At 35.8% G+C, this 12,624-nt stretch overlaps 1 protein-coding gene across 10 annotated transcripts in view; it reads left to right on the forward strand.

Annotated features, from left to right (window-relative positions):
• Dmd (dystrophin) overlaps positions 1 to 12,624 on the forward strand; it is a 2,486,572-nt gene that overhangs the window by 1,187,183 nt on the left and 1,286,765 nt on the right. The window lies entirely within an intron of this gene.

Below are 12,624 nucleotides of genomic sequence, written 5' to 3' on the forward strand. Positions count from 1 at the left end.
GTGTATAATTTATCTTACACAATATTGTAAAGTAGGATTTTTAACAGGAAATTGAGACATACCAAGAACAAGTACCATTCTCAGATCTACAAAGTAATAAATAATCTAGTATTCAGAGTCAGATCTTATCTGAACACAGATTTGATTTCCTTCCTCAAGATTAACCAATAGATAAGGATGGCCATCTCTCTCTTCCTTTTCCCCCCTCTCATTTTTATGTCCTCTAACTTTTGCTGTGATCATACTTAATCTATTAAAAATACATGTAATTCCATTCATATCCTGGATATCATTTATTTGACCGAAGTAATAGAAACTTTATTTATATGTAATGGAGAACATGTATTATTTCAGAATTTACATATAAATGTAATCAAATTTTAACTAAAATACCATTTCTCTTACTCAAACAATGTTTTGCATACTCTCCACAATCAATAATAGATTGTTTATGAAAAAGAAATCTATTTCATAATAATGTCTGGTTTCATATCCACTTACTAAGTGCATCTATTACATGTAGGATACTATTTGGGTAATAAGTAGAAAAACTTATCCTTCACAATTTAGAGGCATTAATGAAGCAAAAACTGATTCGTTTCCTAGTGTGTTTAAGACATAACCAATAGTGCCAATATAAGGTGAAAAAGAAGAAAAATAAAAGACTACATAGCTGGTCTCTAGGGAAGCAGATGGGAAACCTTTTAATATTTAAACAGAAAATAAGTTTTATATGCTTATAAACTGGGAGGCAAGTCTAAAGTAAGAGAACTTCCTTTCCTTCCTTTCTGGAAGAGAAGTACTCTAGGTGCATGCGGGCAGATCTATGCCAATGTGCCAGTGATAGTCCAGGTCTTGAGTCTGGACACTTTGCAGGGATGGTGAACCTTTTAGGGCTTTCAATGTTAACAAACAGCCAGCTGTGGCACACGTGCCAGAGGTTTGTCACCACCCCTGGTATAGGGTAAGTAGTATATCCATGTTTTTTTCCATATTAATATAAAGGGTTGGCTACTGGGAAAGGGAGATTCCAAACAGTCCTCTGGCCCTTTACTGTTGTTGCACTATTATCGATTGTGAGTCAAAGTAGATTATTTCTAGGTGGCAACTAAATTGACAGAGATATGTGTGTGTGAGAGTGTATTGTTGTTGTTGTTTGTTTTGTGTCATTTTATTTTTTTTCTTTTAAATTCTTTTATTGGTACATTTTGGGTATGCAATACGTTTACATTTATCATTAGGTGCTTGTACCTGTACATGATGAATCTTGGTTCTTATTTTTTTCCCCATTACCTGTGCACCCTTCAACCCCTCCACCCTTCCCTGTTTACATAGATTTTGTTTCCCTTTTTTTTTCTTTTCTCGTAAATTTTCCTTTCCCTTCTTTATGTAGTTCAGGCTGACCTTGACACTCACTTTGTAGCCCCAGACTGGCCTCAAACTTGCAGCAATCCTCGTGCCTCAGACTCACAAGTGCTGGGATTACAGGCATGCACCATCACACCTGGAAAAATTAGACTTTGATATGGAATAGGAATGCACTTTTTTAGAGTTGAACATTGTTTTCATGTAAAATGAATTTCACTCAGAAGGGAAGATTTCATAGTACTCATTTACTGGGAATTAATTCTTAAAAGAGATTAAAAGCAAACTTTGAAGAATGTCCCAGGGCTGAAGGATTGTTCAAAAGGAAGGGACTGTCTAAGGAAAGGAAGATCTCCTTCCAGGGCTGGATTCAAACCTCTTTGGAAAAGTGTATATCTGGGTCTCATGAGATCCAAAGAAGTTGCTTGTTTGGTTTACTCCACCAAGGACTAGTCTATAGTTGGCTACTGTGATTTCACTTAGGGAACCAGTGCCAGAGAGGAAGGAGCCAAGGATCCTACAGAGTACTCAAGGTCAAACCTCCCATGACCCACCCAGACACACTCAGAAGTGTGCTCCTCCAATCCACTTAGGTGGATTCCAAGGGCAATCAAGTTGACTCTTCACCCTAATTCTCCCTCCCCTACATCCTGGGTAATATTTCAAGGCTTCTATACCCTCATCTATGATCAACAGATCCTGTTGTGTAGGGTCTTCGTGAGGAAAATTACAAAATACTTCAGTGAAAGTATGTATTTACTATAATACCAGGAAAGTAGTATATATTCAAAAAATGATCAAAGTTTTTGTTTTGATTGGTTTATATGCTACAGTACTACTTTCTGTGAAATATGTGTATATACACATATGTGTATATATATCCTGTTAGGGGTCAGGATAGACAAATAAATACATATATTTCAGTATAGAATATAATAAAATGGATATACTTCCATTAATTAAATATGTCTGTAACACTGTCAAGCATGATATTTTTATTGAGCAGAATATCATTATGAAAGTGTTAAAGGTTCAACTGAGAATAAAACAGCTAAATTAAAAATAAAATTTTTTGAGGAATAAAAAATTCAAAAGGAAGAGGAAAAGCAAAGTAAAATGCACAGGTCAGGTGAAAAAAGATTTTAACATTTTCTGTCTTAAAATTGGAAGGAATTCTCCACTTCTACTTCAGTGATCAATGAAGAAGATTATAATAACAGTAAATAAATCTGGAATATATAAACTTGAAACTACTACCAGTCTTGGCTATGACAATACAGATATTTAGCCATTAATAAACTGTGAGGTTTTTGGCAATGAAAATAACTTTAGGTGCTTTGGGGCTTTGATAAAAATCACATCATGTTAGGGTGGACATTTTTCTCACATTGTACTAAGACGGTATTTAGTAAGCTAATGGGACTTTAGATATGATGTTGAGTTAAAATGATGGATAGAAGATGACTTTCCTATTTCTCTGGGTACTTTGATCAATTACAAACTACTTATGTAGTAAACGTCTGATAATTTGCCAACTAAAGCAATCTTTGGACATTGCCACTGACTGTCTACTTGCAAAATATATTGTTTTCACATGATGTAGACAGAGCCTTGGTATACTTTGAGTAGTGAAAGAAAAAATGGTTATATTAACAGAGTTTTAGTTTTAAAAAAAATTCCAAATATTCATTTTTATCTTTAATACATTATAGTCAACAATTCTAAATACTTTAATCCATTATTTACTTAGCTAGAGAAAAAGAGTTTTTCTACTGATAAAGTGCTCTTTCATGTGAATGTAAGCCTTAACCCATTTTCTTCTCAAATGTTTATGTCAGAAGTTTTGGGGGGCTTTTTATTACCTACCTAATGTTTCTTAGAGCTGTAATTATGCACAGCTAAGGTAACTTCAATTTCCTGTTAAATCAATCAAACAGGCAGAGTTTTTATTGCCTATGAATATTTAAAAGAGATATGCCAAATTCCATTCCTAATTTCAGTGTGCGTTTGCATTCAGATAAGTAATAAATTACTTCCATCACTTTAAAAGGCATCTTTCACTCTTCATAATCATAAGGCACTATATTTTTTATTCACAGTAATGATTTCAAGGATAGTTAGCAAACCAGAAAGCAACTCCAAAAGCCAAACTAAATCACACAATTTTTATGACTAATTATAATAGCTCTATTCTCCACCAGAGTAACCAAGCTGCAGATCTTTTAGTGTTACAGCAAAATGCATAATAGTAATGATAACACAATGGTTTGAAGGGCCCAGGACCTAATGCAAGTGTCAGATATACATATTTTCCTTTAGTTCTCAACTAGCTTTATGATATGGAATTATTTACATTTCCATTCTATAAAAATGAAATCAGTATCAAAAGCCACAATACTAAGAGACTATTAAACATTTAGATCCAAGTCTTTATAAATGAAGCCAAGATTTATGATCATTTCACTATACTACTTCCAATTTCTATGACCCTTAGATTTTATTAAAAATTAAAGCTGCTGACCAAGGAATGAATACTATCTGTCCTCTATATCAACCAATTTTGCATCCACAGTTTCAACCAACTGCAGATCCAAGGTATTGTAGAAAACACTGGAATTTTACTAAACATGTACGTACTATTTTTCTTGACATTATTCAACAAACAATAAGTTGTTTCACTTGACATTAAGCAAGCAGAGTAAAAGAGAAAAGACAAAATCTAAAATGGTTAATTCTGCTTTAATAGTATCTTTTATCATAGGTATCTACAGGACCCATTAATTATTCTGGGTAATTATTGAGTTGTCTCCTCAATGTCACATCTGCTTAGCATTCATAGACCAGAATGGACAAATATTGATTGAGGAACATTGTAAAGTAATCTAGGAAAATAACTGAAAATATAACTCATTTAATCTAATTTTATCAGAAATCCCACTGTCTAATTAGATAATAGGATTTATAATTTTGTTCATTTTTAAGAATAATTAATCTAACAATATTAATAATTTCTACTGAGCACAGTATTATATCTGTCTTTTTGCTGTTAACTACTTACGAGCAATATCAAACTTAATTTCCAAATTATTTTCATGAGTTAGATTCAATGAGCTTACCTCACAAATGTTTAGGTAAGGCTTACTTCCATTTGCCAAATGTAAGACAGACTCTGTCTCCTAACATGTCCTGTGCAAAGCACCAAGCTGTTGGAAAATGTCCAGCAGACATACTTTAAATATATTCCTTCTTGCAAAGATGTCAAAGTAAACTTTAAGGCCAGGGCAAAAAAAGGGATAAAAATAAAGTCATACAAGCAATATAATTATGAGCATGCTGAACCTTTTCATTCTCCATAGTGTAAATATTAAAACCCCAGATTTTGGATAAATTAAAATATTTGTTAAAAAGAAGTATAAGCTCCAGGTTCAAGCAAATGGAGGAGCTTCACCAAGGTCCTCCATAAAGCTGGGGTATTAGCATTGGTAATATGTTAGGCAGGGGAAATTCTGTCTGAACAGGATTCCAACACAAAAAATGTCTCTGTCTTCTCACTGATTGAAAAGTAGTAATATAATCATAATTTTCTCACCTGAAAATTGGTAGCTGTAGGCCTATTTTGTGAGCATTTCTTGAGTGTGTACTACCACTAAGGGCTAAGAAGTACCTCAACAAAATACTGAGTAAAAGTAGTATTCAGTAAAAGTAGTTCTAATGGGGCCAGGAATGTAGCTCAGTGGAGCAGCATCTGCCTGGCAAGTGCAAGTTCCTGAGTTTGATTCCCAGCACCAACCTCCCCCCCCCAAAAAAAACCCCGTAGTTCTAGGTTACTAGTCCCCTAGCAGTAGTAGAAAGCAAATACAAATCCTTTACAAAGAAGATGTCCTTAGTATATTTACAGGTTAAACACAGTGAATTTTGAGCTCAATAAACACACACACACACACACACACACACACACACTATAAAAACAAGTCGCCATGAAGTTAAATCAGCATATACAACATAGCTGGAATTCAGACACATTTCTCATCAAATTACAGATATTAGAATAGCCAGTTACATGATATAAGGTAGCAAGGTTTTATATTTATTAAAGGTAGGAAGAGCACACCACAGCTCCCAGCCCAGAGGAGCCTTCCAGGAAGGCATGCTACAGCTCCCAGAGTGGAGGAGACTTCTGGATAGGCGTGCCACAGCTCCCAGCACATAGGAGGCTTCCAGGTCAGCATGGCCCAGCTCCCAGTGCAGAGGAGGCTTCCAGGTCAATGTGACACAGGTCCCAGAGAAGAGGAGGTGAGCCATGCAGGCACCACCAGCACACACCCCCCTGCACCTTTGAAATGAGAAGACACAAAAACAAGCCTCAGAGCTAGACTTCCAGATCACCTACAGCAACCCCAAAGGGAAATGAGATGGAACATTCTGATACTCAACCACCTGGACTCCCTGAACGGGCAATGAAAGAGTATCTGGAAAAAAAAATCAGAAATAATTTCTCACCTAATAGCAGAGATTGTGCCCATAGTGCCAGACATGATTAATAAATCTAGAGAGGACACAGATAAAAAAAAATAGAGGAGCTGAGGAACATGATGGAATCCCAACATAGGAAACAAATGGAATCCATAAAACAGATACAAACAGATTTCCAGGAGATTAAAAACTCCATTGAAAGTCTATGCAGCAGAATGAGCCAATGTGAAGACAGAATTTCAGATACAGAAGATAAGATTGCAATTAGTGACCAGGAAAAGAAAAATTTCTTTAAAATTGTAAGGGACCATGAGAAATCAATCCAGCAGCTGCTAGATGATCAAAAGAAGAATATCATAAGACTGATTGGAGTCAATGAAGAAATAGGAGAGAGTGCAGATGACATTAAAAAAAAAAAAAAACTGTTCCCAGAAGTGATGGCAAAAAACTTCCCAATCAGGGGAAAAGAACTTGACATACAGATAAGTGAGGCATATAGGACTCCAACTATCCATGATCAAAAATAATCTACACATAAGAATATAATTGTTAAGATTCCAGAAACCCAACAGAAGAACAAAATGCTACAAGCAGTTAGAGAAAAGAAACAAATCACATACAAAGGAAAGCCAAACAGAATCACAGCAGACTTCTTAATGCAAACCCTCAAGGCAAGAAGAGCTTGGAGTGATGAATTTCAAGCCTTAAAGGAAAACAACCTCCAACCCAGATTGATGTACCCTGCAAAACTATCTTTCAAAATTGATGGGGAAATAAGATACTTTCATAACAAAAAGCACCTTAGGAACTTCATGAGTACCAAACCAGCACTCCAAAAAATTTTAGACAAAATCCTAGGAAAAGACAACAAGTATCACAACAGCAGGCAGCCCAGCAGAATAAATCCACCGGGCACAACAAGAAATTAAAAGCAAAGGGGGAGAATCAAACAAACAGAAAAAGTCATGATAATGATAACTCAATACGTATCAGTTATAACCATCAATGTTAATGGTCTCAATTCACCAATCAAAAGACATAGACTGGCAGAATGGGTCAAGAAGCAAGATCCAACAGTATGCTGCATACAAGAAACACACTTAATTCAAAAAGAAACTCATAGACTGAAAGTTAAAGGGTGGAAAACAATACTCCATGAAACAAGAACCTGAAAAAAAGCAGGAACAGCTATCCTCTTTGCAGACCAAGTGGATACCAAACCCACACTGATTGAGAGAGATAAAGAAGGACACTACATCCTTGCAAAGGGAACAGTCCAACAGGAAGAGATTACAATCATAAATATATATGTACCATACACTAGTGCACCCAACTATATAAAACAAATACTAATGGATGTAAAAAATCATATAAGCACTAATACAATAGTAGTGGGGGACTTCAGTACCCCATTGTCACAAATAGATAGATCAACTAGACAAAAAACAATCAAGGAAATACTAGAACTCAATCAAACTCTTGAACAAATGAACTTAACAGATGTTTACAGAGTGTTTCACCCCACAAATCAGAATTCACATTCTTTTCAGCTGCACGCAGGTCATTCTCCGAAATAGACCACATACTCGCTCATAGAACATATGTAGGTAAGTGCAAAGGAATAGATGTTATCCCCTGTATATTATCAGACCATAGTGCGATGAAATTGGAGATCAATAGCAAAAGAAACCACAAAAACTTCATAAACACATGGAAATTGTACAACACACTTCTGAATAACCAATGAGTCACAGAGGAAATTAAAGAAGAAATCAGACAGTTCCTTCAATTAAATGACAATGACAATACAACATATCAGAATCTATAGGACAGAATGAAAGCAGTCTTACGAGGGAAATTCATAGCAGTGAATATTCATATTAGGAAAAGGAGCAAGCCCAATTTAACAACCTGATGCTGAACCTCAAGCTGCTAGAAAAAGAAGAGCAGGACAAACCCAAAGCCCACAGAAAAGAGGAAATTATAAAGATCAGGGCAGAAATCAAGGCATTGGAGACTAAGGGAATGATACAAAAAATCAACGAAGCCAAGAGTTGGTTCTTCGAAAGAATAAACAAAATTGACAAACCCTTACCAACCTTATCTGAAAAAGGAAAGAAAAGGCCCGAATCCTTGCAATTAGGAGTGAAAAGGGTGAAATTACAATGGATGTAGCAGAAATCTAGAGGATCATCAATACCTACTTCGAGGACCTATAAGCCAATAAGATGGAAAACGCAGAAGAAATGGACAGATTCCTAGACAAGTACAAATTACCAAAGTTGAACAAAAAAGACTTAAACATTCTAAACAACCAAATATCAATCAATGAAATTGAAAATGTAATTATAAACTTACCAACTAAGAGAAGCCCGGGCCCTGATGGCTTCACTGCTGAATTCTACAAGACATTTAGAGAGGAACTACTGCAACTACTGTTTAAACTCTTCAATGAAATTGAAAGTGAAGCAATACTCCCGAATTCATTCCTGGAAGCAAGCATCACCTTGATCCCCAAAGCAGAGAAAGACCCAACGGAAAAATAGAACTCTAGGCCAATCTCACTAATGAACATAGATGCAAAACTCCTTCATAAGATGCTGGCAAATAAAATGCACAAGATCATCAAGAAGATCATACACCCTGACCAAGTGGGATGCATCCCAGGGATGCAGGGATGGTTCAACATATGCAAATCAATCAATGTAATACACTATATCAATAGAGCCAAGGACAAAAAACATATTATCATCTCAATAGATGCAGAAGAATCATCTGACAAAATCCAACAGGCATTTATGATAAAAATACTACAAAAATTGAAATAGACAGTCTCTACCTCAATTTGATAAAAGCCATCTATGAAAAACCAACAGACAATATCATGCTAAATGGTCAACAACTGAAATCCTTCATATTAAAATCAGGAACAAGACAAGGATGTCCACTATCACCACTCCTGTTCAATATAGTTTTGGAAACATTAGCCACAGCAATTAGAAAGAGAAAGAAATAAAAGGAATAAAGATAGGAAATGAAGAAGTTAAATTGTCATTATTTGCAGATGACATGATACTCTATATAGAAGACGCCAAGAACTCCATCAAAAGTCTTCTAGACTTAATAATCAAATTCAGTAAAGTAGCTGGATACAAGGTCAACACACAGAAATCAATAGCTTTCCTCTACATGAGCAACAGATTCACTGAGAGAGAAATAGAGCAATCGGTTCCTTTCATAATAGCATCAAAAAACTGAAATACCTAGGAATCAACCTAATGAAAGAAATCAAAGACCTCTTCTCTGAAAACTATAGCACTCTGAAAAGAGAGATTGAAGATGGTATCAGTAAATGGAAAGACATCCCTTGCTCCTGGGTAGGAAGGATCAATATAGTGAAAATGGCCATATTTCCAAAACTGCTATATAGATCCAATGCAATCCCAATTGAAATTCCAGCAGCATGCTTCATGGACCTTGAGAAAAAAATCCAAAAGTTCATTTGGAACAAGAAGAGACCCAGAATAGCCAAAGCAATTCTAGGTAACAGACACATGGCAGGGAATATTACAACCCCCAACTTGAAACTATACTACAAAGCTACTGTGATAACAACAGTATGGTACTGGCACAGAAACAGACCAGAAGACCAGTGGAATAGATTAGAAGATGCAGAAACAACTCCAGACACACTCAGCCATCTCGTCTTTGATAAAGGAGTGAAACACCCTCACTGGAGGAAAGATAGACTCTTTAATAAGTAGAGCTGGAGATATTGGGTTTCAACTTGCCAAAGACTAAAACTAGACCTATATCTCTCACCATGCACTAAACGAAAATCGAAATGCATTAAAGATCTAAATATTAAAACAGAAACGCCGAACCTGCTGGAACAGAGGTTAGGTAGAACTCTTGAAGACATTGGTGTAGGAAGACACTTTATGAACAAAACCTTAGTTGCCCCTGAACTAGCACAAACAATCAACCAGTGAGATCTCTTCTTACTAGAACGCTTCTGCACAGCAAGAGAAGCCACCAGCAGTGTGAAGAGACAACCCACAATGTGAGAAAAAAATTTCACCAGCGATCCCTCAGACAAAGGTCTACTATCTCAAATGTGTAAAGAACTTTAAAAAATCAGACCTCCCAAATTTAAAGACCCAATCCAAAAATGGACATCTGAAATAAAAAGATCTTTTTCATATAAAGAAGTAGAAATGGCAAATAAACATGAAAAAATGTTCAACATTACTCGTCATTCAAGAGATACAAATGAAAACAACACTGAGATTCCACCTCACTCCAGAAAGAATGGCTGTTATCATAAAATCAACCAATAACAAATGCTGGCAGGGCTGTGGGGAAAGAGGAACCCTGGTCCACTGCTGGTGGGAGTGTACTCTGTTGCAACTACTGTGGAAATCAGTATGGAGGTAGCTCAAAGAACTAGGAATGGAAGTCCCATTTGACCCAGCTATTACTCTGATGGGTATCTTCCCCAAAGAATTAAAAAAATCATACCACAGTGATATGTGTGTACCCATGTTCATAGCGGCAAAGTTTGTAATAGCTAAAACTTGGAAACAGCCCAAATTCCCATCAACTGGAGACTGGATAAAGAAAATGTGGTTTTTTTATAAAATGAGAAACTGATAGGGTAAACAAGGGTTAAAATGATTAAAATGAATAATTGATAATCTGAAATAGGAAAAAAGGTCCAAAGACAAAGGGGTGAAGGGAGGGAAAGGGGAAAGGAAAGGAGGGAAAGGAAAAGCTATGAGAAAAGGAAAAAAAATGGAAATGATGTCTATGTAAATAGGGAAGGGTGCAGGGGATAAAGGGTGCACAGGTAATGGGGAAAAAATAAGAACCAAGATATATCATGTACAGGTACAAACACCCAATGATAAATGTACACAAATCGTTTACCTAAGATGTACCAATACATGAACTTAAAAAATAAATGAATAAAATGGAGTACTACTCAGCCATCAAAAATGAGAAATTAGAGACATTTATTGTTAAATGGATCCACATTGAGACGATACTCTTAAGTGAAATAAATAGGATACACGTGTAAATACCGAATAGTTTCTCTAGTGTGAGAAACTGATAGTGTAAATAAGGACTAAAAGGTATAATAGATAATGTGAACTAGGAAGAAAAGTGGCAAAGGGGAAAGGGAAGTGGGAGGGGTAGGGGAAAGGAAAGAAGGGAATGGAATTAATATGAGAAAATTAAAAAATGGAAAGAGTCCTTGTAAATAGGGAGGGATGGAGGGGTTGAAGGGAGAGCAGGGGAAGGGGGAAAAAATAAGAACCAAGAGATTATGTAAAGGTATATATTTCCAAAGATGAATGTCATTATATTGTACACCTAAAATGTACCAATAAAAGGATATACAAAAAATATATAGATAAAGGTAGGAAAAGAAGTATGTCCTGTAGAATGCAGAACAGGCCATTGAAAGAGCTTATAGTGGCAAGGTGAGATACTAAGGAAATAAATTTTGCTGAAAATGTGAATAAGAAATAAAGCATTGTAGAAAGTTGAAGAAGATTGGACAAATCAAAATAAAACTAAAATAAAAATATCCAAATAAATAAATATTCATAATGTATACCAAATAGTTTTTAAAAAGGAGTTCAGAGAAAATTTGGAAAAAAAATGAAATATAATGACAAAAACCAAAATGTTTAAAACTATGAGCAAAATGCCACCTAATGGAGTTGGAGTGCAATAGGAACATCTATCTTATGTAAAGTTGGAATTTCTGAAGGAAATGAAAAAATGGAGATTTCTACAACTCAATAGCCACCTAAATTCAATTAAAAAATGATTCATTGAAATGAACAAATATTTTTCTAAAGAATAGAGATATATGAAAAGCTGATCAACATCATTAACCATCAAGGTAATGCAAATCAAACCCACAGTGAGAGTTTCTCACACCTGTTAGAATGAGTTGTATAAAAAAAATTATAACAAAGGTTGGTGAGGATATGGAGGAAATGGAACCCCTGTACAGTAGTAGTGAGAATGTAAATTGTTACAGCCGCTATGGAAGACAGTATTGGAAGTTCCTCAAAAAATTAAACTTGAAAAAGCTGTATGATCCAGTTCCACTTTCTGGTGTACGTTTCATGGAAATTAAATGAGTATTTGGAAGAGACTATCCACTTTCTGTTGTTCATTGCATCATATTCACAATGATCAAAATATGGAGACTTGTACATTGGTTGCTGAAAGAAAAAAAATAGTGAATACATATGATGGAACATTATATTTTATTCAGTCTTAAAAATGGAGGAAATTCCACCATTTGTAACAACATGAGAAGCCTGGAGAACGTTATAAAACAAAGCAGACGTAGAAGGAAAAATGCTATATGATACCATTTATATTATATCTCAGTCACCTTTGAGTTGCTGGACACAAGAGAAGACACCCATAACTTAAAGGAGGGGGTATATTTTGGCTCATGTTCCCAATGATATGGTTGGCTGGCTCCAAGGTAGAAACAGCATGGTAAAAAGGTCTTGTAGAGCCTAACTGCTTATGGTGGCCAAGCAGAGAAAGAAAGGAAGAGCTGGGGAGGGGATCCGCCCTTCCAGGACAGAACCCCTAGAGACCCACCTCTAACTAGGCATCACCGCTTAACAGCATCTTCAGCTGCTGAGCTCATTAGTGGGTGAATCCACTGATGGGCATAGCACCATCATCCCATTACCTTCCAAAAGTCCCACCTCTGGCCATATGAGTTTCTGGAGTACATTGAAGATCTAA

Source organism: Heterocephalus glaber, unplaced genomic scaffold (genome assembly GCF_053883595.1).
Source record: "Heterocephalus glaber isolate CG9 unplaced genomic scaffold, H.glaber_assembly_v1.0 deba00001547, whole genome shotgun sequence".
Classification (NCBI taxonomy): Eukaryota; Metazoa; Chordata; class Mammalia; order Rodentia; family Bathyergidae; genus Heterocephalus; species Heterocephalus glaber.